Here is a 27,034-nt window from a genome sequence, read left to right on the forward strand (position 1 = left end):
AGGAGAAAACAGGGAAACTCAGATGTGGGACTGATAGGTATAACTACATTTAAAGTCCCCACTAGCACAGTCCTCGTGAGCACAGTGGGATCTATCAGCCCAGGTCTGGGAGCAGGATTTGCCCTGTGAGGGAGGAGACAGTGGGTGTGCTTGTACTGCAATACCAGGAGGGTATTGGGTGGCCTACCATCACTGCCAAATTAAGATGAGTGTAACAACCTGTGTGGGATCTTGGGGTAACACAGCCAAGACTTCTGGAATTAGCTATGAGTGCAGTGTATTTTGTCTGAGGGACTGTACTGTATCCCTTTGATGTGACTGTATAAATAACAGGCAAGGCTACTAAAAAGAGATATTCTTTCTCTTCCTTCCAGCAGATACATCTCTAAGGCGGTGCTAATACCTCAGTTATTTAGCTATATTTGGCTGCATAACTTTGAAAGAGTCTTTCAGCAAGGAAGTGTTATTTATTGCTATACTTAGGGTCGTACCTATAGACACATGCAGGTCCATAGTGCTTTACAGCTTGGATGTTCAGTGAGTAAAGAGGAGAGTCACCGTGCCAGGAGCACTCCTGGTAACTGCTGTGGCAAGTGGAGCAAAGCTTGGGGTTGGGAAGGGAGCAGGAGATCAAGGTACCAAAATCAGAGAATCACAGAATGGCTTGGGTTGGAAAGGACATTTAGGATCATCCAGTTCCAACCCCCCTGCCTTGGTCAGGGACACCTCCCACCAGACCAGGTTACCCAAAGCCCCATCCAGCCTGGCCTTGAACACCTCCAGGGATGGGGCACCCACAGCTTCTCTGGGCAACCTGTGCCAGTGCCTCACCACCCTCACAGTAAAGAATTTCTTCTTTGTATTTAAACTAAACCTACTCTCTTTCAGTTTAAAACCATTCCCCCTTGTCCTATCACTACACACCCTTAGAGTCCCTCTCCTGCTGTCTTGCCAGCCCCTTTCAGGCTGCTCTAAGGCCTCCCTGGGGCCTTCTCTTCTCCAGGCTGAACAATCCCAGCTCCCTCAGCCTGATTCATAGGAGAGATGCTCCAGCCCCTTGATCATCTTTGTGGCCCTCCTCTGAACTCATTCTAATACATCCATGTCCTTCTTGTGCTGGGCACCCCAGAACTCTCACAGTCCCCACAGTACTCCCGGTGAGGTCTCAGGAGGGCAGAGTGGAGGGGGAGAATCGTCTCCCTCAACCTGCTGGCCACACTTCTTTTGAAGCAACTCAGGTTGGCTTTCTGGGCTGCAAGCGCATATTGCCAGCTCAAGTTGTGTTTCTCATCAATCCTTCTCCTTGGGGCTGCTCTCAACCCATTCTTTGCCCAGCCTTGGGTATTCATGCTTGGGATTGCCCCAGCCCAGATGCAGGACCTTGCACTTGGCTTTGCTGAACCTCATGAGGTTTGTGCAGGCCCACCTCTAAGTCCTGTTCAGGTTCCCCTGGATGGCATCCCTTCCCTCCAGTGTGTCGACTGTACCTCATGGCTTGCTTGGTGTCTTCAGCAAACTTGCTGTGTTACACTCAATCCTACTGCATAGCTGCAGTTTAGTAAGATAACAAAGTTGACAGCTTACAATATACTTAATGAAATGGGGTTGCTTCCTCCTTGAAGCACACATGCTGTGGCTCCTGCTGCTTTTCCCTTTACACCTTCCTCCCCAGTTCTGATAGTGGCTCAGTGCTGGTTGGAGAGGATGATGCTCTTCCCCGGGACACTGCCTTTCATTGCCATTTTCCCTCTCTTCCCCATTGCCTATTATGCTCTTCTCATGCAGTGTTAATGTACAAGATGGTGATTCTGGAATGACTTAGCAGAGGCTGCACTGCCTGTTTTATCAATAAACTATTGCTGATGTGGCAGGAACTAATGCAATCACATTGATTTATAAATTGTACTAACACTTCCAGCTGATGCCATAAATCAGTGGATTTTACTCTTTTTTTTTTTTTTTTTAAACCAGGCTTACACATTTCCTATTGTAAACTTTTTCATGCATTGTTGAGTAGCACGTATGGAATAACTTCTAGTCGACTGTCTCTGATCTCATAGAGCCCATCAAGCACAGACTGAAAGCTCCCAATTTAAAACAAAAGTGCCTTCAAAGTAAGGTCTCTAACCCTCAGAAGGCCTCTAACCCTCACGGATGGATTAATTCATGGAAATGTTTTTTTTTTAAAAAGTAATATTTTACAGGAAGGTAGGTATATTTTTCCAGTATATTTAATTGTCAAAGATGTTTTTAGTGAAAACGAGCTCTTGCCATTACTAATGAATAAGGCAGCTGAAATTCCACTATATCCACTGCCTAAGTTAAAGTTCAGTTTCTAAAAGGTTTATGGCAGTAATAGAGTGCAAAGTGTTTCTGAAAATTGTAGAAGGGATAGAAGAGAATAAATTTTCTGGCATGCCCGTCTATGGAGAAGTTGTAAACGTATCAGGGGTAAACAAAAACAACCAACCAAAAAATGGTAATAAGGACAACTGTTTTCTGCTTGTGAAGGTGTTGCTATCCTAAAAATACCACACTAATGTCTCATGCTACTAAGGCTCTCTGTCAGTATTTTGTATAATTGATGTCTGCAAAATGTAAGAGGCTTTCTCGCTGTGATACCCAGAACACAAACCAGCACAGAACCCAATCACAAGATTACAGGTAGCCCACAATCCTTAGTCCTCTGGAGTGAAAACCTGTCAGTAAAATGATTTTTCTGAACTTAATGCTGTCAATTAAAGTAAGCACTATCAGCTGTATCATACCTACTTGGTATTTCTGTTGTATGTAGGTGTCCATCATACAGGACTGTTGTGCTCAACTATCTACAGTGGTCACGTCTGTCTGGCCTAACACATGGATTTCCTTTAATCAATTCTATCTAAATGAGAGCACTAGCTCCTTCCTCAGTATGTTTTTATAAACCACATTTTTTCACTTTCCCATTAGGAGATTGTTTCCAGCAAGTGTTGATAGTATCAGTGAGGTTGTAGTTACGCTCATAAATGAGCAAGTCTTTCTTGTCTGTCTGCTTTTTTTTTTTTTTTTTTTTTTTTTCTTGCTTGCTTGCTTTCTTGCTTTCCTGCTTTACTGTAGAGGTTGGCATCATGCAGATATAGGCAGTGAAAATATTTTATACTCTTTTTGCATTTTTGATGTCTTAACTAATAAGTCTCAAAACCATGATTTTTGCACCTGTTCTTTTCTGTTACTTTTGTTTAGTTGAATGGGCTAATATGTCCAGAGGAAGGATGATATCCTTCCTTTTTCATAAAATCATTCAACCTTATTGCTCCTTTCTAGTTTGTAGGTGATTCTTCAGGTATTTCTGCCTTGAGTCTTCTTCTGCTAACAGTACAGAAATGGTTTCCAAGAAATTTAGATTAATGTTTTCTGCTTCAGTGTCTGTCTAAGTTTCCTAGTATTTTCTATAGTCTGAAGAATGTAGAAATTTCACCTAGAGGCAAGTGACAGAATGCTAATACATATTGTCAAAAACATTGTTTCAGTACTCAGATTCTCATACGCCATTCTGGATTGCTGTAGGATAGAGCCCAGGGCAGAAAAAAAATACAGATCTCAAGTAAGGCACTGGGGGAGAAGGAAAGAGGAGGGGAAAGAGAGGGGGGAAAGGAAGAAGGAAAGAGATGAAGAAAGAAACTTTCTTTTGGAGTGGCAGCTCCTGAGGCAGCTTGAATAATATTTGAGATAGAAATAGATTTCTATCTCAAATTTCTATTTTCAGTGTGGTAAAATAAGTCTGTGCTAAAATTAATCTGTGAAGAATCAAATCATTTATTATAAAACTTATTAGGCTTTTCATGAATTTTGAATAAATATACTTGTGTTTTTTCAAATAATCTAAAAAAACAAAGATATGGATGGAAAACGTCCACAGAGTTGGTTCATATTTCCAGAAGGATACCAGTGATATTAATTATGAGGTTTAGTGTTGCTTTGCAACTAACATACTTCTGTAGTTCCTGTAGTCAGGTATGTAAATTATTTGTAACATGTGGATGGAATTTACAGTTTATTGCTATGTTTGATTGTCAGTCTTTAATTCTAATTAAAGCCATTTCAAACAATCAGCAACAACATTTTCCCTGATATGAGGAACAATTTTTCTGGGCATCGGATGTTTCTGAAACAGCATTTCTCAAATACATATTATTCTCACATTTTGTTGGGCCAAAGCCTTGGACCTTAAGAACCCCAGTTCAGGCAGTTGAAATTCTGTTGTGCACACAAGGCTTGTTTGTACTTTTTCAGGCTATTTCCTATTTGCTGCACAAATCTTCTATACTTTAGACCCTGCTACTGAAGATATATCAGTGGAGGTACCTGATTCAATTAACTTACGCAGAGGATTTAACTTTCAGCAAAGTATAGTTCTTTTAATTATATTCTTTTTTATTTGTTTCTCTCTGGGGTTCCTATCATACTGCCTGCTTAAATATGTCCTGTCATTTCATAGTTGATGGGAAGGTAAAACCTAATGTAGAGTTAAACTGGCCAAGCTCTTCTGTAAAGTTTTTTCCTTGCCAGAGCACTCTGTTTCCAGACACTTCACACTTCATAGCCATTGAAAAATGCAGCTTTTTGACAGCCGAGTGGGTAGAAAGTCCATAAATGTGAATGTGTCTGCATGCTGTTGGGCTCCCTGCCTTTTACAGTACTCACGTGCAGTGTGTTGCATATAAACTGGACTGCAGAGCAGGCTGTACTGCCTTGCTGCAAGGAAAGCAGGACATCAGGGCCCTTCTTTTGCTCTGTGGCTCCTTTCCTCACCAGCAAGCACCCTGTGTGCCCATGTAGAGAGGCTACATGGTACTAAGCCCACCGTACTGCTGAACTCTGCTGCGCCCCGTGGGCTTTGCCTTCGACTCTTCCTGTGCTTGCCTGTCTGCCCTTACACCTGCTCAGCACACCGTGTAGTCTGCACACAGTAAACTAAAGCAGCACAACTTCCAGTGTCCTTTATTGTGAGTTTAGCCTTGAGTGCATACAGAAGAGTATGACTCCCAGCAAGGTGAGATGAGAAAGAAGTCTGCAACCTGACAGGACATTACAGCTGGGCTGAACTCATTGCCTTGTGGTGAAGTGGAGGGGTGAGGATGTAATTCTTGTTTGTAATATACAGATATGAGTGTATTGCTCCCTTCCCAAACTAGGTGTGTATTTTGATCTCCAGAACTTTTTTTTTTTTTTTTTTTTTCCTTTCACAGCAGCAGAGATTGGTTCAGTGTTATGCAAAGTTGAGGGGAAAACAAACAATGTAGCATGCATGGTTTGAGGCATAGTTGGAGCTTTAAAACATCTGTGTGCAGAACTTCCACTGCAGTCAGACCTATCTGAATGGCTGGAGCCCTTCTTTGGAAAAAAAAAAAAAAAATCTCTCTTAAAAATGCTGGCAGTAGAGGTAGGTGTTGCCCATTATTTGCTGCTGAAGCACCTCTGCAGTTTGCATTAGGAGGACATTTACAAGGACCAAGAGGCAAGATGTACACGAGAAAATTGACACCCAAGCAAAGAATAACTATTGCGTTTTGAAGCTTGCAGAGGAACAAGTGTTAGATAAATGCATATGACAAACAGACCCTGTTTGATCTCTCTAAGAAGATTTGACAAGTCAGACACACAGGAGCCATAAATTACCTGTAATGGCAAAAATTACATCAGTTATAACCTTTTAAGCAGTTGTGCCTCATACAGCATCAATTCAGCGATATCAATCTAAGGAGAACCAATCTCTCTATACATATTTCCCTTGTAATATACAGCTACAAGAGTAAGCTGTGTCTGATTTTCATAAGACGTGATAATAATCTAACCATTCTAGGCTCCATACCGCAAACCTGTACTGATAACTAGCTCAGACTCTAACTGATAAACATATTAGGCCAGGAAAACCATTTTTTACTTTGAAAAAGGAATGGGGGTAGGATTGAGATGTCATATTTTAGGGGATTGCATAAGGGAGATTCCCGTAATCAGTCATCAGGCTGTTTCAAAGGCAGAGGCTGTGGGGCTAGAGGGGTTGGGCACTGCAGAGCAGCCTGCAGAGCTCTGCCATTTTTGTACCTGGGAGATCACCTGTGCCTTTTCTCTAGAGGATTTCCCTCTTGCAGTCACCTTTGCTTTGGCACCTTGCTTGCGACCAATGTGCTGACCTGTGGCACCCAAGGAGCTGGCTGGTGCAGGGCAGAGCTGCATATGGCACCTATAAAGGCAGGGCCCGACAGCACAGGTCCTGTAGCAAAAACCTCTGGTAGGGGCCTGCTTCTCTGCCTCTCCTAATGGAAGAGCTCGATTTCCCCCAGAGCAGCACATAGGAAAGACTATTTCCACCCTCTCCACAGCCTTTCTTTTGCTCATGTGGTTGCTCTTGGGGGCCAAAGGAGATGCTTCCCACCCTGCTCTCCCTTTCCTGTGCCTGTCCCATTTACGGGGTGTCTCAGCATGGGATAGAAGCAATTTGGCAATCCACGGGGTGAAGACGAGCCTGCCGGCCCTGCAGAGAGGGCTTCTGGTGCCACGGTGGCTTGGAGCATCTCCTTTTAGCTCAATGATCATTTTTATTTGCTTTTGATGACTGTTTGTTACTTTTGTCCTGAACACTGAAATTCTTGCAAGGCCATTTTCCCAGAAACTTCCCCAATGAGCTGAATCATAGTGGGGAAAGCCACAGTGTTTATTTTTTTTCCTCAAAATTAATTTGTTTACACGGTAAGGAAAGTTCTGTTCACAATGCCTTTTTGGGTAGAAAAGAAGGGAAATACACGCTGATTCTAAGAAATTTAAAGCCTTGCTTTCAGCAGGCTAACCACTTCTCCCAGCAGCCAGCCTGGGTGCTGGTGAGCTCCCACACCGCCTCTGACTGGTGCTGCCCAGGCAGCTGGTACCTCCCTCACATGCTGCTAATGGCCCATGCTACCAGGACCCTGAAAAAGACATGGGCAGGGGCATTGCTCCTCAGCAGTTATTGCTTCCACATGTGTGTAACTGGCTTAAAAATCACCTGCTGTGTCCCAGCAGCCCTGTTCTCATTTCTATCTCCCTCACAGCCGTTAGCTGGGCCCTTCAGGTGCAGCTGTCTGTGCTGGTGAGGCCAGGGCTGCTCCATGCTGGCCCCCCATGGCCCCACCACAGGGCCCAGCTGAGTCCCTCAGCCACAGGTGGGCTCCTCACAGACAGCAGAGCTCAGCAAGGGCCAAACACTGCCCGGCAGTGAGAAAAGGAGTGCGAGAAGCAGCCCTGTGAGCAGATGGGGCAGGAGGTGCTCCAGGCACCCAGCAGAGCTTGCCCTGCAGCCCCTGGAGACCTCAGGGTGTGAGGAGGAAGGGGCGGCACAGAGGAGCTGCTGGGTGTGACCGCAGCCCCACTCCCCAGCCCTGTGCTGAGGTAACGCCAGTGGCCATGCTGCCTTCTGTCGGGGTGAGACTGAGTGTGGGGGATCAGGGACGGGAAGTGTTGGGGTTGCATGGGGTTGGCCAGCGCTGCTGTTGGTGTGGGGAGTCTGCAGCAGTCTTTACTCCTAGGGTGTCCCTTGAGGGTCAGGGTTGAGGTGATTCTGGGGGAGAAACAGCTGCCTGGACTGTAGTTGAGGTGATTAAAGGGAAACTTCCTCTGTTTTTCAGTCTGCAGAGACCCCAAACTGACACACATGCAACAGGCCTGCTTCACCCGAGGGGTACCCCGCAGTGTCCTGGATGCGTGGCTTTGAAAAACTAACATGGCTTGCTGCAATCTCACTGGCTCTGCTGCCACAAACTTGATGAGATGCAATTTTTAGGCCTATCCTGTGGCCTGGCCTCGTAGCTTTTTGGCAAAGGAGAATTTGGGCCTGTGATTTCTTAGGAGGGTCCAACCCCTTGAGTGTGTAATATATGGCCAATGCTAGACAGGGAGAGGGGAGAAATAAGGTAGTCAGAAATAAGGAAGCGCAGGTAGTTTCATAGACTGAATTAGACTGTTTGCAAACCTGATAAAATTTTACCTGCATTTCAGATTGTGGTTGGCTGGAGACTGAAGAGGAAAGCACTTTATTATTAAAGGTATGGTTGTACTTTTAATCTGGTCAGCACTGCATGTAGAAATCTTGGTCACATCTGCTTGTACCTTATCTGGCTGCTGATGAGGAGGTCAGATAAATGATTCACATCATTGTAGCTGAGAAAGGAGGCTTCAGTACACATTAGGAGATACACAGTACATGTTAATTTCTCTCTGTCACTAGTGAAAGATATGAAGAGAGCTTGTACTGAACAGAGTGAATTTGATTGTCTCATGCATGTCTGTGTAAGCTATTGTAAACATGGTGCCAGTAGCCTCCATTAAACTTTTTCAATGTGAAACAAAATGCATAAGGATATCTTAGGTTTCTTGAAGAAATATGCCCAAAGCATGTGTCTGCCTTCCCATTCAAAGAAAATTCTGGGGCCTCTGTGCAGCTTCCTCTAGACCTAGAAGCACAGCAGCAATCTCAAAAGCTCTGACAAATTTTATGAGAGCAGTTGCATGTGGAGAGGGGATGTTATGGTTGGTAACTACCTGGTTGTGTCCTGCTTGGCTAATTGGGGTGCAAAGGGGTGCAGACTAGCTGGAGTGTGTCCTGCCTCTTGCTGGCAGTAGGATCACGAGGGCAGGTGGTGAAGTTTGGGAGAAGGTCCAAGTCTGTAGGAAACAAAGCTTTGTTCTTTCTACTGCTGTTATGAAACAGCTTTTATTTTCCTTAGTGACTTAGAAAATGGCTTCTTTTTTTTTTAATTTTTAGCAGCACCCATTGTATTGCAGTTTGTGGATGGCGAAGGTCAGGGTTCTGTGATGCTCTTGTGTGTTTGGCTGCCCTTAGTTCTTTTCTTTTGAACTCATCGCGACATGCACCAGCAGTCTCTATATTTCCTGATACAAATGGATGCAACAGTTCATCTTTAGAGTAAATATCACTTATTTTATTAGCAATAATAAAAGCCTTGAATCTTTCACTAGGAAATTTTTTTTGAGTTACCAGAAAACTGAACTCTTGCTACCCCAGAAATTTGAGCCTAGGGAGTTCAGTGGTTAGTATATGACTACTCTAGGGGAACAAAAGGTACCTTTCCAATTAAAGTTAATAGAGGGATAACTTCAGACACACAAAAGGAAAAAAAGACACCTATAAGTCATGGTGAGTTCAAAAGGAAAGAATTAAGGTAGACACACAAAGCATCATGGGAAGTGCTATTCAAGCTACCATGTCAAAAAGGCTGATTAACAGCAGTTCCAAGTCTACCTGATCACCAGGGAGTCTTACTGATAAAAATTATTTCCCCTCCAGAGAGAAGAATCTCCCTGAACTGAACAAATGTGTCACTTTTGAATACGGATTCATGAAAAGGCAGAGAAGGAGAAGAAAAAAAGAATAAAGGTAGGCATTCACCAAAAGATCTGAAATTTGTAACTTGTGACTGTTTATCAGTCTTTAAGTTCTGAATGAAACTGCAAGTCATACGTCAGTGAATGGGATTCAGATCATTAGCTCTGCATTTCTTTTTTTCTTTAAAAGTGGCTGTTTGCAGATAAAATTTGCCGGAGTTGGTTGTAATTGCAATCAGGGAAATCTAATGGCTTTGTTTGATGTGCTGCTTAGACCTTTCAGGCTGTAAGGCTTCTGAGGAGTCTTTTAAAGATATTGATTAAATTCTGGAGTTACTCTGTGCAATTCAGTACTGTGCTGTGTGTAGAAGTCGGACTAGACGAGTGTAATGGTGAATTCTGGACATGAAATTTTTTCAAGTCACTAATAAATTACTTTTTCCTTATCTTATTTCTGTTTTTAACACTTAACTGTACAGGAGAAAAAAAAAAAAAGATTTAGGTACTGGAATATCTTTTGGTGAGCATGATGTTATACAAATGCCAGGATTTCTTTCACTTTACCTGAATCTGTTATTTGACATTTGATAATTCTCATGTATGCTTACATGATATTTTGGAGGGAATCCTCTTTGAATTGCCTTTTTATGTTTGAGTAGCTCTCAGTCTCCTGTATACCTGTGGTTTGTTCTTCCGTTTGTGGTGATGTGGAATGGGTTAGAGAAGAGGATTGCCACGGATGCTGGTCAATATGATTGGTCAGATGCAGTCCAAGATGAAAATGTAGGCACGTGAGATATGTTAGGTAGGGTGGTGGTTCAAGAAATAAAGTGAACAGTGTTTGAGATACTTTCTCTAAGCTACCACAGCAGACATGTTTTAGATGTGTCTAATGCTTTGGTGTTAACTGATGAAAGTTAGGAAAAGTTTTGCAATTAATATAGTACGCTCTGCTGGACTGCAGCAGCCTGTTTGAGATAGACCAGGGATAACAGAAACAGGAGCAGTGGGTTCTTTGGCTGCAGCTGGACAGTCCAGGCTGTGTTATCTGGGCAGAGGTGGGATGACTTTGTGAATTTCAGCCAGTTGTGAGGAGCTTCATAGTGTATGAAAAATAAATTCATGCTGTTCACCTGCAAAATGGAGGCAGAAGGGGTCTTTAAGTAGCATACAGGGACCTGCTAATGAGCAATATTCTCTCTGGTAAGGTGAAATAAAGATTTTGCCTAGATGGCTGTATATTCTAGATGAAATATTGCCCTCTGAAAAACCACTAAGAGTTTTTCCTCTCTTTTGTCTTGTTCAGCATTTTGAAAACCAATGGGTAGTGAGTTTCACACTACAGTTGTGATATTTCATGAAACACAAGTTCTAAAATTGTTCATGTTATTATATTTTGTAAATTTATTATTAAATATTACTTGTTATTACTTGTGTTCTCATATTTCTTTTTACTTGAAGTATTATGTGCTGCTATTACTAGTGTTCAAATGTTAGAGTGGGCTTTTGTTAGCTCATTTCCTGACTGTGTTGTTCTTAACACCTCTGAGAGCTGTAGAATATGAACTTTTTCATTCAATCTTTCAGCATCTTGTAATTTATCCGTAATGACACTGTAAAAATGCAGAATGGTCGAAGTGTATTACAAATTTCTCCTAAAATGTGTTTATACGTATAGAAATATGTGCACCTGTATAAAGGATTAAATTCAATAACATTTATGTATTATACTTCATTATGCATCATATTATATGGAAGATTTAATTAAAACCTAAGAAAATTTATATAGAGAGTTAAAAAGTGTGAGTATGTTCAAATAGATACTGCATGCAATTATCTGAGAGATTTGTTTAATCTCTGTAAGTACTTGCTTTTGTCCATCCAAATTAGTTTAGTATTTAGCAACAGAAAAGGAAGATCATTGTGATTTTTCTTCATTTGACTGTAGAATGCTGCCACCTGGAAAGCAATTTATATGCTTTAAGTTCATAATTACTAGGCAAGTTACTCAAAAGGGATCTATTCTGTTTCTGTTTATTTCCACTCTTGGTATTGATGTGTTTTTGAATGGGAATTGGTTATCCTTTGGGAGGAGGAGAGAGCTGTCTCTTTGCATCCAGTGTGAGTACGTCTCTGTAGCAAGCTCTAGCTCAGTAAGAGCTTGGATACATCAATGGGCTCTCCAGCATTCAGCTGCATGACTGGGGCCCCACAGCAGTCTGGAGACTCCTCTGTTGTTTGTCTGCTCTTTATTAAGAGAGCATTGTAGGCCTATGGTGCTTGTTGGCTTTCATGAAGAAGTCTCTGTCATTGCTCTAGTAAGCAATTTTAAAATGTGAGAGTGTTTTGGGGATTCTGTTTGAAGGAAAATGACAAGCACATTTAGTAAATCAGAGTGTTTGCTTTTTTTTTTTTTTTTTTGGCGGATGAGCTGACAGTATGCCTCAAATGTAATCGATTATTGGATGACTTAACATCAGTAATTTCAGCACGGTGTAATATGTTTGACATCATTCTTAAACACATTGTAAGGTGGGAATAGTTTCTGCTGGATGAAGAATTACTTTACTACAATAGGAAGAGGTTAGGAGAAGATAGGTTGACTTTAAAGGAAAAATTGCTTTTTGGTGGAGTAAAACTTGCTCTGTTTGTTATTTGCTCTAAAATGTCATTGGTTTCCTCCCCCTGAAAATTTCTGTTCTCAGGAGTTTCCTAACTGGAGAGTTTTTATTCTTACAAAAACAGATTTACTTCTTAACACATTTAATTTCCATCTTTTTCTCTTGAACCTTACAATTAAAGATACCGTTTCAACTTCTCTGTATCACTATAGGTGAATCTACTCCTTTCCTGGTGGGGAGATCCCCCCCGGCCCTTGCACCTTCCTGGATTCTGCATTGTCTTCCCTCAATGCAGAAAGGCTTTTGCTAGAAATAATCAGTGTCTTTGTCATTTAGATTATTTGTTCTATCAAATTAATTTGCTGTTCTGTTATTTTTATGCACAAACTTGGCCATACCATCATCCGTGCTGCTTCTAAAATGTGGACTATCTATCTGTGAATGTATGGCAGCTCTGTTCTTTGTCCCACTGAAGTCTTTCTTGTTATATTCACCTCCACTGAGCTATGTTTAGGGAAACTTGCTGTTGGTGTCCCACAGAAGAGGCAATGTAATTATGCTGGTTGTACACTCGGCATCTCCTCCCAGCTTGAGTTTACCCATCTGTCTCTTACACTCCTTGGAGCAGAGATGAGGCTTTCTCATAGATCTGAAAGTTATTTAGGGCAGGTTGTACCTAATGCTCAGAATAATTGATTTGTTAATTATGTTCTGGGGAGCTCACCCTGGGGAAGTGCTTCTTCCCAAGTCTCTAATCAAGGATGTGCTGATGACACAAAGCTGGGACTTGTCAGCATGAAAGGGGGTTGGGATCATGCACAGAATGAGGGCTACAACTGGGATCAAACTAATGAGCACAGAGGATAATGTCGTGCATTTGGGGGCTATTACTGACACCTGCTGCTTGAAGCTGTGAGGTCTGGGAATGACCGAGAAACACTCATGAGCTGACTCAGCTGTGAAGATGTGCAAGAGGTGAATGCAATCCTAGGATGTCTCTGGAACAGTATGTCCAGATAGGGAAATACTACTGACATCATACAGTGTTCATTAATGAGACCTTGTTTAAGACCCTGTGTATGGTTTTCATTAGTATTCGAGACAGATGACCTGAAACTGAAGCTTGCCTAGCCAAGGGTATTGGGATAATCAGGGGAATGGATGGGTGGTTTTACAAGCAAAGGCTAGAAAAAGTAGGCTTGCTTGACTTAGCAAGGGAAAACCTGGGAGCATGTGTGTGTATAGATATATATTTTTCCCTAAATACATCATGGCAGAAAGTAACTTTTTATACTGAAGGCCTGTGTTGGCAGAGGAACAGAGGGGCATAAACTGGCGAGGACTGCGTTTAGGTTAGGGTTAAGAAATGAGGTTTTGACTATGAAAGCAGTCAAACTCTGAACAGACACTGCATGGGAGCAGTGGGGGGTGCAAGACGTAGCAGAAGTGAAGATGAAACTCGGTAAGTTTATAAAAGATTATCTAGAGCAAAGCTGCTCCTGGGAGCCAGGGATCAGACTCTGAGCCAGGTGATCATCCTAGGTTTATGGCTGTTATGGCCTGCAGATGTCATTTTTTTTATTTGCACACATTTCAAAAATACTGTAACAAGTATGTCTCAAATAGGATTCAAACATAGACATCCTAAGTTTTAGTGTCACTTAAAATAGACTTATGGGGGTGTGTTTCGTTAACAGGAAAGTAGGCTTATATCCAATCAAATTTGGGATACCAGTTGTGGTTTACTTCATTGTTTTGCAAAAAATGCCATTTTCTGGAGAAACTTTTTTTTTTCCTCAAGATACACGTATTTAGAGAGTCTATTTGCACTTGAATAATTACTTGCAGATAGCAGGATGTGTTTGTAACTCTGGTTACCTCCCAACAGCAAACAAATTTTCCATCCTTATCTTGATGTGGGGTTTGAAGCAGCTGCTTTTTAAATCATATTAGCTTAGCTTACTGAACTCGACTGAAACTCTGCGTTTCTAAAATTGCGCCATAGGTGTTAAAATGTTTCTATTCAAACCATCCCTGCGTGCTAATTCACTCAGTTGAATTGGTTTGGTTAAATAAAGCTGTTTTTATTACTGACATACGTTTCCAGCCCTTTGAATATCATCCACCATCTGATAGGAGCTAAATAAAAACTACTGAAAAAAATCTGTTGAACAACAAACTTTTTTCAAAAAAAAATTCCTCATGATTTATATATTTGTCTAAAACAAACTGCTGGGTTTATCTATATAAGGCTCTAACTCCTCTTAAATAAAGGATGAATAGTGTTGACTTCACTGTTGGACCAATCTCTTGCAAGTGAAAGGAGATTGGGATGCAAGACACTTTCCAGCTACTTCTATCAGAGGACCTAATGAAAGGAGAAAACCATAATAAGAGCCATAAAAATATTCTCCTCCCATGCGCTCTAAAAGGACGAGTTTGGCATTTGATGGGATGCCAATGTGCTGCAAGTGTTGACTGCTGTTCTTTAAAGCCTTATAAAGAAACAAAACTAACAAAAGACACTACAGACAATATTGCAGCAACGAGTGTTTCTTGGATGTCAAACACCCTCCAGCCCACAGCACTTTGATCTCAGGAACAAACCATAAAGAACAAATAGAGTAATTTTTCTTACGTGCTAACATTTAACAGCGAGGTTGACGAACTTCTGGAAAACCAGCATAATGGGCATGCCTTTTCCATTTGTTAAATTGTTTTGACAAGGGCATATTTCATTTAAAGAGGCTGTTTTCTATTCCTTCCCTTTTTGGTCGCTGAAAAAAATAAGAGGAACCAATATAGAACTTCACAGCACAGATCAGCTCACCTTCCATGTGAGCCAAGTGGGAAAAAAAACATCGCTTAAATGCTCTTTTTTGAGGGCTTGGAACAGGGAAGTGAGAGAGGAGTGCATAGACAGCGTAGCAAGGTATTTGTGAGCTTTGGCTCGGCCAGCCTGTTCATTGAAAGCCTCCGTTTCCATTAAACAAGCCAAAGAAAATGTATAAAATACATTAATACACGCTGTATGTGTTAGGGATGGGAGCAGCGGCTTAGAGACTATCAAAACCCCTCTGATGCACTGCTGGAACTAGACACAAGCGCCTGGGGGGCTCCGCCATGCCCGGTCAGTATTTACCAGCCACAAAAGAGGTGCTGCTTTTACGCTGTCATGTCTCTGCCCTTTCATGTTTCATTAGGAATTGAAACCTCCAGGGAGGAGAGGGTTTCCTCCTGCATTGCCAGTCCATCTACCTCTGCAGTGTGCTGCCACGCTCCCCCAGTCCCTGCTCTTTTCCCTCTTTGTGGGCTTAGGGCTTTGGTCTGCTTGGTAGGCATATAGGCTTTTGGTTAGCTAAAACTCAGGCTCTATTCACATATGCTTCTGAGATTCATTTTGCTAGCATCTCTCTGTCTTCCTAGGCACTAAATGTGTTTTTTTTTCAGGGGTAGAGCAAGAGACTCCGGGAGTCTTGCCTTCTTGGAGCTACAAGTTCCAATTTTGACAGGATTTAGCTGAAGCCTTTCACTGTGAAGAGACGCTGATCTGCACAACTCATAGTGGAAACCCTTAGCTTGTCCAGGGCTCGTCAGCTGTGTCTGAGTGGGTGCTGGCAGTCTCTGGGTGTTAGGGTCCAGGTTTGCCCCACTGATTTCATTCTTTCCCCCGCTCTGCAGTGTAATGTCTGTGTTTTAGCAGCTCTGCGAGAGACCCATCTCTAACTTCAGGTAGACCTTACCTTTTGCCTGAGAGATCCAATCCTCTCCACGTAATGCAGGCGAATTAATCAACCAATTTCTGCTCTCAGTGTGTTTTCTTTTTGAGAGAAGATGATGACCAAAGCCATTGCTGAGAGATGACTGTATCCTGAGCCTTTTCTTGGGCAGAATCCACCCCCTTGCTGGCAGAAATGCAAGGATCCACCAGCACTTGATTTGAAGCCCTTGTTCAGCTATGCTCTGCATTAAAAATGAAGTTCAAGTTGCCTAATAGATGCCTGTTGGATTTTCTCCTGGCCATTTGCAGAAGGAGGAGTATTTATACTACCCAACTTCAGGCACCTGACATAGGCTAAGGGCTGCTTCTGGATCTGTTTGTGCTGCTGGACAGGGATACTGGCTGCAGCTTGTGTGAGGTCACAGAACTGTAGGGGTTGGAAAGGACCTCCAGAGATCATTGGGTCAATCCCCTGCCAAAGCAGGTTCCTTAGAGCAGGCTGCCCGGGTAGGCGTCCAGATGGGCCTTGAATATCTCCAGAGGAGACTCCACAACCTCCCTGGGCAGCCTGTCCCAGTGTTCCGTCACCCTCACCGTGAAGAAGTTCTTCCATGTGTTGGTGCCGAACTCCCTGGGCTCCATTTTGTGGCCACTGCCCCTTGTCCTGTACCCACAAACCACTGAAAAGACGTTGGCCAAATCCATCTGTCTCCCACACCTCAGGTGTTTATACACATTGATAAGATCCTTTCTCAGTCTTCTTTTCTCCATGCTGAACAGAGCCAGGTTTCTCGGCCTTTCCTCACAGGGAAGATGCTCCATGCCCCATATCAACTTTGTGGCCCTCCACTGGACTCTTTCCAGGAGATCCCTGTCTTTCTTGTACCAGGAGCCCAGAACTGGACACAGTACTCCAGGTGAGGCCTGACCAGGGCAGAGTAGAAGGGGAGGATCACCCCTCTTGATGTGCTGGCCACACTCCTTTTAATGCACGCCAGGATCCCATTAGTCCTCTTGGCCACAAGGGCACAGTGCTGGCTCATGGTCAACCTGTCGTCCACCAGGACCCCCAGGTCCTTCTCCTCAGAGCTCCTCTCCAGCAGGTCGTCCCCCAGCCTGTACTGATACTTCGGGTTGTTCCTTCCCAGGTGCAGGACTCTACACTTGCTCTTATTAAATCTCATTTGGTTTCTTCCTGCCCATCTCTACAGCCTGTCCAGGTCTCGCTGACTGGCAGCACAGCCTTCTGGCATGTCAGCCACTCCTCCCAGCTTTGTGTCATTGGTGTACTTGCTGAGGGCAGACACTATTCCCTCATCAAGGTTGTCAATGAAGATGTTGAACAAGACTGGACCCAGCACTGACCCCTGGGGAACACCGCTAATCACAGGCCTCCAGCCAGACTCTGCTCCACCGATCACCACCCTCTGAGCTCAGCCAGTCAGCCAGTTCTCAACACACCTAACTGTCCACTCCTCTATTACAGAATCACACAGAATCACAGAATTTCTAGGTTGGAAGAGACCTCAAGATCATCGAGTCTAACCTCTGACCTAATGCTAACAGTCCCCACTAAACCATATCCCTAAGCTCTACATCTAAACGTCTTTTAAAGACTTCCAGGGATGGTGACTCCACCACTTCCCTGGGCAGCCTGTTCCAGTGTCTAACAACCCTTTCAGTAAAGAAGTTCTTCCTAAGATCCAACCTAAACCTCCCCTGGCGCAATTTAAGCCCATTCCCCCTCGTCCTGTCACCAGGCACGTGGGAGAACAGGCCAACCCCCACCTCGCTACAGCCTCCTTTAAGGTACCTGTAGAGAGCAATAAGGTCGCCACTGAGCCTCCTCTTCTCCAGGCTGAACAAGCCCAGCTCCCTCAGCCGCTCCTCGTAGGACTTGTTCTCCAGGCCCCTCACCAGCTTCGTCGCCCTTCTCTGGACCCGCTCAAGCACCTCGATGTCCTTCTTGTAGCGAGGGGCCCAAAACTGAACACAGTACTCGAGGTGCGGCCTCACCAGAGCCGAGTACAGGGGGACGATCACCTCCCTAGCCCTGCTGGTCACACTGTTTCTGATACAAGCCAGGATGCCGTTGGCCTTCTTGGCCAGCTGAGCACACTGCTGGCTCATATTCAGCTGACTGTCCACCGTCACTCCCAGGTCCTTCTCTGCCTGGCAGCTCTCCAACCACTCATCTCCCAGCCTGTAGCTCTGCTTGGGGTTATTGCGCCCCAGGTGCAGGACCCGGCACTTGGCCGTGTTGAACTTCATGCAGTTGACCTCAGCCCATCGGTGCAGCCTATCCAGATCCTCCTGCAGAGCTTTCCTATCCCACACTTTCTCAGCTTTTCTATCAGGATGTCATGGAAGACAGTATCAAAAGCCTTGCTAAAGTCAAGGTAGATGATGCTCACTGCTCTCCCCATATCTGCCCAGCTGGTGGTGTTACATCTCATTCAGATCCATGAGCAGAACTGTGATCCGCTTCATGCAAAACAAGCCATTCTGCAAAGATTTTGTACTTACAAGGTGTAAGGTAGCAGGGCTAACTCTCCCCAGTTTGGCATACCCTTTCACTTGTATTGTAAAACTTAATTACAAGTGGTTGGACGCTTGCAGTTGCACGTCTGCAGTTGCACATTTCGATGCAAGTGTTTTACCATTCCTGACTTGTTCTGCCTAGGGGAAGTGGTGGCTGATGTGGGAAAAAAGAAGGTTCTGCTGGAGGCAAACCTGCTCAAAAGACTTTTTTTTTTTTTTTTTTTTCTGACTGCTGAAACTGCTTTCTGTCTCATGGCAGATGATCTCAATGGAGTGCAACATCTGCACACGAACCTCCTACCTTCCATTTCTTATGCAAACAGAATACCAAAAGGACTGGTTAGGAAACAAATACTAAAAATACCCATAGTTAATTTCCTCTTAAGCTTTGACTTGACATAGCTTTTGGGCAAGTAAAGAGAAATTATGCATAACATGATGAATTTCTTGATTTTTTTTTTTTTAATGTGATTGACTGAAATAGTTTCTGGAAATCACTTAAGGCTTCCATAGTTACTACATCAATTGAAATCCCGCCACTCCAGTCCAAGGGACCTAAACTCTATCTGAAAGTCAATTTTGCTTAACGATTTGTCCTGTGGCTTCTTTCCAGAAGGGAGTGTTTTATGGCTTCTTTAAGATTTTCCAGCGTGACTCTTCAGCAGACGTGGAAGCAAGCTGAAGCCTGTGAAACTTCACCTCAGCTGTGTTACTGTGCAGAAAGGTACAGGCTTAACTTCACCTTTAGGCGCAGAACTGGTACGCACAGGTAATGAGCAGGAGGCATGGGTGGCATGGAAAAGTTCTTGAGGGAACATCCACAGTCTGACGTGATGTCTGCTGCTGCTCTGGGTGCACTGCCTCTGCCTGGGAAGCCATGCCTTTACCATCACCTCTCCACCTCAGCACCCTCAGCAAGTTTGGGGATGACACCAAGCCATGTGGTGTGGTTATGGCACTGGTGGGAAGGGATGTCCTCAAGAGGGACCCGGAGAGGTGGGCCTGGGTGAACAACGTGCTTGAACAGCAACAAAGCCGAGTTCAAGGCCCTAAGGCTGGGTCAGGGCAATTCCAAACACAAATACAGGTTGGGTGATAGAGAGCAGTCCTGTGGGGATGGACTTGGTGGTACTGGGGGATCAAAAGCTCCACGTGTGCTTGCAGCCCAGAAGGCCAAGTGCTGCATCAACAGCAGCATGGCCAGCAGGTTGAGGGAGGGGGTTGTCCCCTCTGCTCTGCTCTTGTGAGACCCCACCTGGAGCCCTGAGTTCAGCTCTGGGACCCCCGTGGAAGAAGGACATGGACCCTCATGGAGGGTCCAGAGGAGAGCCATGAAAATTACTAAATTTCTGAAGCACCTCTCCTATGAAGAAAGGGTAAGAAGGTTGGGTTCTTTAGCCTAGAGATGAGAAGGCTCCAGGAAGACCTTACAGAGACCTTCCAGTACCTTAAGGGGGCCTACAGGAAAGCTGGGAAGGGACTCTTTGTCAGGGAGTGTAGTGATAGGACAAGGAGAAATGGTTTTAAACTAAAAAAGGGGAAAATTGGATAAGATATTAAGAAGAAAATCTTTACTGAGAGTACAGTGAGGCCCTGGCACAGGTTGCCCGGAGAAGCTGTGGATGCCCCATCCCTGGAGGTGTTCAGGGCCAGGCTGGATGGGGCTTTGGGCAACCATTTTGTATGCAGCTCCCTGGTGACAGCTCGGCCTTTCCCCCCGATGGTCACAAGTCTCTTCCCTACACGTTTTCTCTGAGAGGCAGGTCAGCAGCATGCTGAGCCCTGTGCAGTGGGCTCGGGTACAGATTTGCTGACTACTTTCCTGACAAAAGGCCTCCAGGCCCTGCATGGAGGAGCTGTGGGTAACAGCCATGGGCCATGCAGAAGGCTTTAATTAGGATCATTGCTGCTCGAGTGTCTGTCTTCTTCAAAACATGAGAATTTCTTCATAATACAATTTTAACTTTTGATGTTGTGGGTTTGTAATTCTTGTTTTGGGGAAAATCTTTTTACTGTGGTGTTTTTTTGGTCTCTCTGTATCTGTTTTAACAGCGTGTGCATTACTGGAGACTACTTTTTTCTCCTAGTGAGCACGCTTAACTGTGTGTTAACATAACAGTCACAAACAGGCAGCACAACTGTGTTCTTCCCCAATAGGTTTTCCCCAAAATTTTGCGTATGTGCTCTCCAGGAGCACGAGTCTTTCCTACAGAACGCGGGCCAACAAAACTTGAACTGATGGGGCCTTTGCAGGTTTGGCATCCTGCTGTCATTGTGCGTTGTGGAAAAGTCTCCGTTCCTCCAGAGGTTCTTGACAGATGAGATTGGGATCTTACCTGATGGTGGTTGGCCCGAAGCAACTGAGACATGATAACATTCATTTCTCTGCTTTTCTTCAGTGTCTGTACCACTGTCCTCAGAGAGACTATAGTACCCTTAGGCTTCAGAAGCACCAGCAAGCAGATTGCTCTGCAGTACAGAAATGGACTTGTTTTCTTCTCCAGACACAACATTTGCCTGTTTCAGTTTGTCCAGATGTTCTTGTGAGTGCCCGAAAATGTATTATTTTGTGTCCACAACTGAGACTCTGATTTCCGAAAGAGCTCACTGATTTGGTAACCTCATTTGGGACTGGCAACGTTAAACTGGATTCAGAGTTGTGCAAAGCCTTGGGCTTGTGCAGCATTTTTAGGGGATACTGGACGTGCAGTTTGCTAGACCAGGGTGAAATGCCTTTTTGGTGGGGAGCTGTAGCTTATCGTTTTGAACTTGTTGGTTGGTAGTCATGTTGCTCTCTCCAGGGTGTTAGGATCATGAGGATTCTTCCTTAACTGCCTGTTCTGACAGCACGAGAAAAGGGTAAGACATGCTATCGATGCCTGTGCTGCTTTCTGCCTTCACAATGGAGGTGCTAGGTGCACACTGTGCCACATGCAAGCCCTGTTGCAAAGGAGGAAACTAAAATAAAGAGGGGCCACATAACTTCTTTCAACAGGAGTGAAGAGACCTTAAGCTGCAGAGTAAGTCTTGCTTTATGACTGAAATTGTGCCTTTTTCCCTAGAATTATTTTCCATACTAGCTGATGAAACTGAAAGGAAGAAGAGGAAAAAAACTACATGTCATTTTGAGCAAAGCCATAGCAAAAAATCTGATTGTCCACTTGCAGGTAGGCCTGTAGGTATTATTTGGCAGGGCATGTGAGTTGTGGTTTCTTCAAGATAAACATCATTTATGGGTACCCTCAGCTGCAGCCAGAATCACAGGCACAGCACCTCCATGGCTTCCCACGGGGAAGTACCCTTCCCTTGGAGGAGAGGCACAGGTCAAGCCTGCAGTCTGCCTTCCTACACCTCCTGTAAAACGTGGGTTATTCGTGCGTTCTGCGTTTTGTCTGTCTTATCTCTGACTGCAAATACCTCAGGACAGGAATCTGTCTGTGCATGAGGCCTCCGCAGGGTTTCTAGTTGCTCCTGTATTACCGAGAGTAACGATACAGGTCCCACAGAGTGACAGTAGTTACCCTGAAAAGTGACACTTAAAAAAAAAAAAAAAAAAACAAAAAAAAAAAACACCAGAATAGCTAAATTGCTGTGAACTCCTGATTTGCTTGGCTGAATTTTGGCACGCTCCAAGGAAGAACAGCATTTCAAGCTCCAAAAATGAGGCACCTCCTCTGCCTCTGGTATAGCACCGTGAAGAGGAAGAACAGGCAGAACTTTCCCTTGCCCCGTATCGTTTTACATCAGCCTTGCTTTGTATCCTTCCCCTGATTTTGGAAAGGCAAGCGTGCCAAATCCTGTTGCAGGTGATGGTTTCTGCTCGCTGTGGGGACCATGAGCATCCACAGCCCTTGCAGCTGGAGCTCTGCATACCGGGGTGTGGAGGGAGCGGTCTGGGGGCAGAACAATGCGGTGTCCCAACGAAGTGCCACAGTCAGCCTGAGCATAACTTCCCGTGTCAGGAAGGGAGAGCAAGAAAAAAGCGAGAGGCGTTCTAATAAAAGCACCAGCACAGTGAAGATTCTTTTTTTTTTTTCCTTAGAAAGAATCTTTAAAAGTTATCTCTTTTTTTTTTTTCTTTTCTTCCCTTTTTCCTTTCCCCTGTCTGCATTATCGGCTCCCTACCTGCTGTGCCTGTCTCTCTCTCTGTCTGATACCTTCAATATGCATTGCAACTTCTGTCTCCTCCTTTGTTCGCATTAGCAGGACGGGTCTTTCTAGACGAAGGAGAGGAGACCTTTCGCTGGCCTACATATCAAATGATTTCTCACCCTGCGAATGGTGGAGGAGGCAATCCAAATCCCCTGGCTCTGAATCCCTTTCCTTTCTCTGGGCTCGTGCTTGGCAGCAGGGATGGGGTGCTGCTGGCTGTGCTGCCGTGTGCTGCTTGATAGCTGCAGACAAATCCAGGAAGCGATCCGAATCCTGTACGACTTCTTTTATCCCCAGAGGGACTTCCTGCTACGGAAACAATTAGGGTGGCTTTTGTTGCCTTTGGGCTAAGGGGAGGGCTGCTGTCAGGTTATTATTTCCATTGGCGTCTAACAAACGGGTCCCTTAAGATGTCACGCTCCCAGTGGCTTGTGACAAAGCCCGAAGTGAGCAGACTTCCCCGGGGAACGACGAGCCAGCCACCACCACGGGGCCACCACTCGCCTCAGAGCTGCTGCTCTCTCTGCCATCACAGCGTTCTTAAAAATGAAAATCATTTTGGGCACAGGCTCAGGAACATCAGAGGGTGGGACTGGAGAGGCCACCCGAGGGACTCGGTCTCTGATGCTCTGCTCTGATCTCCGCCAGCAAATGGCTGCTGCTCTTACTGGGCAGACGGAGGTGGAGGGGCCGTCACCGAAACTTTAAAGCACTGCTTGTGGAGGTGTGCAAACTGCAGAATCAAAAGCATTAATGGCAGCTTGGGTGTTTGTTTATTTAGCCTGAGGATCAAATCAGGCAATTGCGAGAGTAGAGCAGTAGTATAAAATTGAGTGGCCTGTTGTGACTGTGTTCTGGGGAAAACCCGTGTGCTTCGGCATTAAAGGAGGGAAGGTGAAAGTGATCCTTCCCACCTGCCCATGCTGCGAGACAGAAACTTGGCTCAGCCTTCTGCTTGAAGCAGGGGTGGGAAATGTGCTTGAAGATCTAATTGTGACTCCGGCCAAAGAGGGAGGAGGATGCAGGGAGCTGCAGCGGTATCAAGATTTCAGGCTTCAAAATCAAATGAAATATGTTCAGGAGCAGCATAAAAATATAATATCAGATCTAGTTATCAAGTGTGCCAGTGTCATAAGACCTTAATAAACAGAAGTTTAATGCCCTTAATGTTATGGTGGATCGTTTCCAAAAGGCTGGCCTGTGTTTGAATTATGCATGTCCTCCAAGCTCAGGGACAATCACAACCAGGATTTGAACCTCTGTAAAGAGGTCTCCCAGGCCTCGGGTGTGGATCCTTTCTGCTCCTACAAGGAGCTGTTCCATTGCAGTGGTTGGGTAGAGGTTGAGGGAGGATAAACTCAAGCTTTTCTTTGAGTTACACCCAAACCCTCTGAATTAGGGTGCGGACTGTCACAGGATGCTTCCAATTTCTCACTGAAATAGCATTAACCCCTGTCATATCACCAAGGGCCGTAGAACAAATGCATCCACAGAATTTAACACTATTTGTTGACAACATTGCACAGCAAACAGATGCAGAAGACCCGTGCAAACCCAAGGACAGTGTTGCTTTGGCAGGGAGAGTGTAGTCTGAGGCCAAAAGTGAATTCTTGCAAGGGAGAACCGAGTGCTGTAGCCGTGTAATAGGTGGAAGAGAAGAGTATAAATCACAGGATAAAAGAACTGCAGTAAAGAATGCTCCTTGTCCTACAAGTGTTGTGCAGTTGTGCTCCCTCCTAGGATTTATAAACTATTTCAGTATTTTTTTATTTTTTATTTATTATTTTTTTATGTAGAACCTTTCAACAGCCCTCAGTTCTCCGGATCAACTGCTCAGGGGAGAATTGCAAGCACGCACCCAGCTGAGCTTTGCTCAAACAGGCACACAGAAGGGGCAAAAGCCTCAGAGTTTGCAACCAGGTTGTGCTCATGAAGGGCATTATGATCACAACTTGCACTGTTTTATCATTTAGGTGGGCATTTTATTCCTAATTAACTTCTGTCAGGAGTTTGCTCCTTGTAACCCACCTGGGTTACCTGAAGTGCTCATGACGTTGATCCACAGATAAGTAATATTGCCTTTTTGTATTTTTAAGTTTTTTAATTTTAGCAAATTCTGCCATCGAATCTGCACTGATGCTCTGTCATCCTGGTTTTGTGGTGCTGAAGCACAAACACTGGTGGTGGCTGGGCTCCTGTTACAAGTGGAGAGAGCCAGCCTATGCCGTGGTCATGGCTGAAGGAGGAAAATCTGCTTGTGTGATGGCATGAAATACCTGGAAGGACTTGGCAGGCAAGCTGGGACTCTCATTTGTCATTGTGCCGTAAGATCCCAACAGAGCAGAAAGTGCATTTGTCCTCAGGTATTTGGAGGCACTCTTCTTCTCCATCATCCCTGAAGTTGAGACTGGCTTGTGCTTGGGCCCTTTTTCTATGGTAATGGAAAATGGTGTTTGTCTTAATGACTTAGATGAGGAAAAATTAATCTGTTTCCCAAATAACCAACATATGTTGAAGGTAGGTTCAAGTCAATTCCATCTCTATTCAGATATGGTAGGCTGCTGTTAGCACGCATTGCTGTGGAATGAGGGATACAAATATCTGGGAAACTGTTCCTAAAACTTACGAACTATTGAACTGAGTGAGGTTAAACCCCCCCAAACCTATGGGTGCCAGCGCTGGAGCCTCAGGTGTTTGTGGGCTTTAACCAGCATTCTTGGACTAATTCATCCAAGGCACTGGATCAGCACTTTCTTTGTTCTTTTTTTTTTTTTTTTTTTCTTTTTTCTTTTTTCTTTTCTTCTGGCTTTCCTTCTTAACTTCTACAACTTCCTAAGAAAGTTGAACCAGTGGAAAGTGCTAACCACTGAGAGGAAAACTTAACAGGTAAATTCCTGAGAAGGATGAGATGGATTATAGCACTACTTATATAAAAGGGGAAAAAAAGAAAACAAAACAAACAAACAAAAAAAAAAACAAAACAAAAAAACCACAAACCCCTCCAAATGAAACCAATTGCTTTCAGAATGAAAATGCAATGCAATGCTCTTCTCTTAGACTTGCCCTCAGTGATTTGCTGATGAAGACTCATGCAGTAGTCAGTGCTTCAACCTAAATTTAAACAATTTTTCCTCAGTGTGGGAAAGATGAAAGTGTGTTTCTGGTTTGTAAATAGCAGTGGAAAAGCTACAGCGTTTTTGTTGCTGAATTTGTATTTTAATTAGAAAGGGCTTTATGGAATTAAAAGAAAGAGTTTTGGAGAAAAGTTTAATTATTTTTAAGGTTTTATGTCTTTTTTATGGAAAAAAAGGATCTGATTATGAAAATGTGTTCTCCTGGTAGTTTATTTTTTTAATATGATGTTTTAGTTTTAAATGGGATTTTTTTTTTTTTTTTTAATGAAACTGGTAATTTAAAATCAGGGCATTTTTCTTTTTCTGGGAGGGAGGTTCTTCAAATCCTGATTGCTGTATTTATTTATTATAAAACACTTTCACTTTAAAAGGATGGCATTTCTCCCTTTGCTTCTCTTGAAACGTTTCGGATATTACAGTGATTGGGATCATAAAAATGTGTAGCAAAGAAACAAAACCTGTTGTCTTAGCTATTGCTCTGTTATCGGGGTCAGTTCCAAAACCTGTGCTAACCTTACTAATTCCTGTCTGCGATGGAGGGAACAACCTCATAGAGGAGAGTGCTTAAAACCACAGAGGATATAGCACTTATGCTGTGGAGGGTATTTTCCTTAAACATGTTTGTAAAGGAAAATTGTGTTTGGTACCCTTGCTTTCTGTCCTCCAGGGAGTTCTTAAACACTTTAGGGTATTGTCATGGGAAAAACAACAGCAGCAAGTACTTTCTAGGTAGATATCGTTTGGATTTACATGTGTTGTTCTCTGTGAGCACAATGACTTCTGGTTAAGAAGGTACTCTGAAAACTGAGAATCTGTTTGAAAATTATTTTTTGTACACCATATTTCTTCATTTATAAAATTAGGACAATAACACATCCCTGTTTATGATGAGAAAAGCAAGAGGATAGACATCAGTGACCAACAAAGCCACAAACATTGCAATGACCGTGATATTATAGAAGTAATTGGGGAGTGCTGCACCTAGCTGCTAGTGACCTAAAAGACTGAATGAAACTAGGGGGAAAACATGGTTTATTTAAAATACAGTGTGGGAGGGTTTGTCTCCCTAAGCATGGGGAGGTACCTTCCTGTGTTGCTCGTTTCGTTAAGAGTAACACCAACCTTCCAACCCTGAGTTTTGGTGAAGAATTAGCTTTCCTGTTGGTAAAGGCAGACCAGAAGTGCTTGTGTTGCCCAGCGAGCAAGGGCAAGAGCTTGTGAAGGGTCTGCATGGCCCATTTTTGGGAGGGGAATGTACAGGAGTAGATTAAGCAGGTCTTTGAGGAGCTCAGGATGGAGTTTAAATTTATCTTCTGTCACATAAGCGGAGTCTTTCAAGTATTTTTTTTTTCCTCTGCAGAGACAAACTTGTCCGAAGGGAGAATGGTGTAACTTTCTCTCTCATACTTTTGGCCTGTTCTAGTCCAGTAGATGTTTTGATCTTGTGTTTTACATAAGACATAAAATATTGAATTAGCATTTTTGCAATTATTTTCCTAAAAGAA

At 43.9% G+C, this 27,034-nt stretch overlaps 1 long non-coding RNA gene across 3 annotated transcripts; it reads left to right on the forward strand.

Moving 5' to 3' along the window:
* The first annotated feature begins 6,918 nt into the window (after positions 1–6,918).
* LOC137852789 (uncharacterized) lies at positions 6,919–26,096 on the forward strand. 3 transcript variants are annotated; one of them, XR_011094044.1, is made up of 5 exons: positions 6,919–7,407; positions 8,014–8,060; positions 9,323–9,412; positions 18,857–18,967; positions 24,506–26,096. It is a non-coding gene; the product is annotated as an uncharacterized lncRNA (long non-coding RNA). The 3 variants fall into 3 exon arrangements; XR_011094043.1 differs by lacking the exons at positions 18,857–18,967; positions 24,506–26,096 and adding an exon at positions 10,020–11,146 and having other exon boundaries at positions 6,947–7,407; XR_011094042.1 differs by lacking the exons at positions 18,857–18,967; positions 24,506–26,096 and having other exon boundaries at positions 6,956–7,407; positions 9,323–11,146.
* The last annotated feature ends 938 nt before the right edge of the window (positions 26,097–27,034 follow it).

The sequence above is a fragment of the Anas acuta genome, chromosome 2, assembly GCF_963932015.1.
Source record: "Anas acuta chromosome 2, bAnaAcu1.1, whole genome shotgun sequence".
NCBI lineage: Eukaryota > Metazoa > Chordata > Aves > Anseriformes > Anatidae > Anas > Anas acuta.